A 2333-nucleotide genomic window follows, 5' to 3' on the forward strand; every position below is an offset into this window, starting at 1 on the left:
ATTAGTCTTTGGATAAAGCTTTGTAATGCCCATTCAACAGAGTTACGATTAGGAATTGAACGGCATATTGCCCGGAGAAGGGGTCCATCAGAACTTTCAGAAGTATCCCTTGATTCTTAAGGTAATACACGAGCTAGGAGGTATGTCCATTGCTGACAACGCCATCATTCTACTTATCTGACGCACCGCTGGTAACGCTACCAAGAGTTTCCAGAATGAGATTTTCACTCTGCAGCGGAGTATGCACTGATATGAAACTTCCTGGCAGATTAAAATTGTGTGCCAGGCCGAGACTCGAACTCGGGACCTTTGCATTTCGCGTGCAACTGCTCTACCAACTGAGCTACCCAAGCACGACTCACGGCGCCTTCTCACAGATGTACTTCTGCCAGTACCTCGTCTCCTACCTTCAAAACTTTACAGAAATCTCATTCTGGAAACATCCCCCAGGCTGTGGCTAAGCCATGTCTCCGAAATATCCTTCCTTTCAGGAATGCTACTTCTGCAAGGTTCGCAGGAAAGCTTCTGTAAAGTTTGGAAGGTGGGAGACGGGGAATTGGCAGAAGTAAATCTGTGAGGACGGGCCGCGAGTCGTGTTTGGATAGCTCAGGTAGTAGAGCACTTGCCCGAGAAAGGCAAAGGTCCTGAGTTCGACTCTCGGCTTAGCACACAGTTTTAATCTTGCAGGAAGTTTCCTACCAAGAGTTATTTAGCACAAGTATAATATTGACCAAGGGGAAAATATCAGTTCTCATTTAATAAAGACGACTAAACCAAAAAAGACCCTCTGGTGAGCTGGTTGATATCCAACTTTTAGTGTTTGCCTTAAAAACACCGTATCATCCGTACCTTCCCACTGTTTTTTCATAAGTGATTTATTACCTAAGGAACACTGTCCTGATGCCGTAGGAGATGGATATGATGCACAAAAATTAGGTCAGACATTTACGGGAGATGTTCAGAAAGGAAGTTTCGATACATGTCGAAATGGACAAGACAGGGACAGTCCGATGAAGCTTTGCACAGATGTTTTTGACAGTGTGTTTTGTATGCCTGCCGATCGTGTCACGTCGCTCGTTGCAGTTCTGAGTACACAGTGAGTACGTAGGGATGCCTTGATCAATAGTGTCTTCCGCCGTGTTTGGGTATTCACTGCGAGGTTACGCCTGATTTCATTTAAGCCCACGTAACATACCTGTCATGCATTTCCTTCTACGTGACAACTCTCGTCCGCACACTGTAGGGTAATGAAGACACCCATGCGGCATTGTTGATGGGAAGTGTTCGATCACCCACGACACAGCCCGGACTTAGCTCCCTCTGATGTTCATCTCTGCTCACATAAACCGATGGCTATGACGGCAACGCTTTGGCACAGAAGCGAAATGCTGACCAGCGCAGAGAACACTATTCTACAAAAAAAACCTTTTCTTCTATTTCTGATAAAAAATATTGTGATCCTAGTTGTATTTTGAGTGCTGAATTGAAAACTGTTTTTGGTTTTTTTCTGTCAGGGATAGTTTATGAGTAATCGCAATTTTATTTCTCTTTTCAGTTTCAGATATAGTGCAGCAAACGTGAGGTGAAATTCGACAAACAAATGCACATCTTTATGATGTTATAAGTTCATCACATTAATGGAGGGTGGGATCTAACATATAACACAGTAACCTTTGTGTATACACTTTGATGCATTTATTTGACATCAGAAATTACAGAAAATTGTCAATCAATGAGCCACTGCCTTGTAATGCACATCACTTTTTCATCTTGTATTGTGAATCTTTCTTCTCTCGAATGATATTCCAGCAATAATCTGCTAACATAGAAGGTACCCACTTCCCTTCATAGCGCCTTTCTATGGTAGAAATGTCTTTATGGAATCTTTCCCCATATTCATCCGATACGTCACTACAACTCTCTGTGAAGTAGTCCAAATGAGAGTCCATCATATGTACCTTCAAAGACATATTGCACCCCAAATCCTGATATGCTTTGATCATATCCTTCACCATTGCTTTGTAGTTAGTAGCTCTTCTTCTTCTGAGGAAGTTTTCCGACACCATCTTGAAACAGTCCCATGCGGTTTTTTCTTTATCAGTTAAACATGTTTCAAAATTTGCATCTTTCTGCAGCTCCCTGATTTGTGGGCCCACAAATACACCTTCCTTTATTTTTGCAGCTGAAAGACGGGGGAATTTGGTAGCTAGATATGCAAACCGACAGCCTGTTGGATCCATGGCCTTCACGAATTGTTTCATCAGGCCAAGTTTGATGTGAAGCGGTGGAAGTAGTATATATTCAGGAGCTACCAGACTTTCACGTTGTACATT

At 42.6% G+C, this 2333-nt stretch overlaps 1 non-coding gene across 1 annotated transcript; it reads right to left on the reverse strand.

The window, feature by feature from the left end:
- Positions 1 to 279: 279 nt before the first annotated feature.
- Positions 280 to 354, reverse strand: Trnas-cga. Its single transcript has one exon. It is a non-coding gene; the product is annotated as a tRNA-Ser (tRNA).
- Between the last annotated feature and the right edge of the window lie 1979 nt (positions 355 to 2333).

This window comes from Schistocerca piceifrons, chromosome 6 (assembly GCF_021461385.2).
Source record: "Schistocerca piceifrons isolate TAMUIC-IGC-003096 chromosome 6, iqSchPice1.1, whole genome shotgun sequence".
NCBI lineage: Eukaryota > Metazoa > Arthropoda > Insecta > Orthoptera > Acrididae > Schistocerca > Schistocerca piceifrons.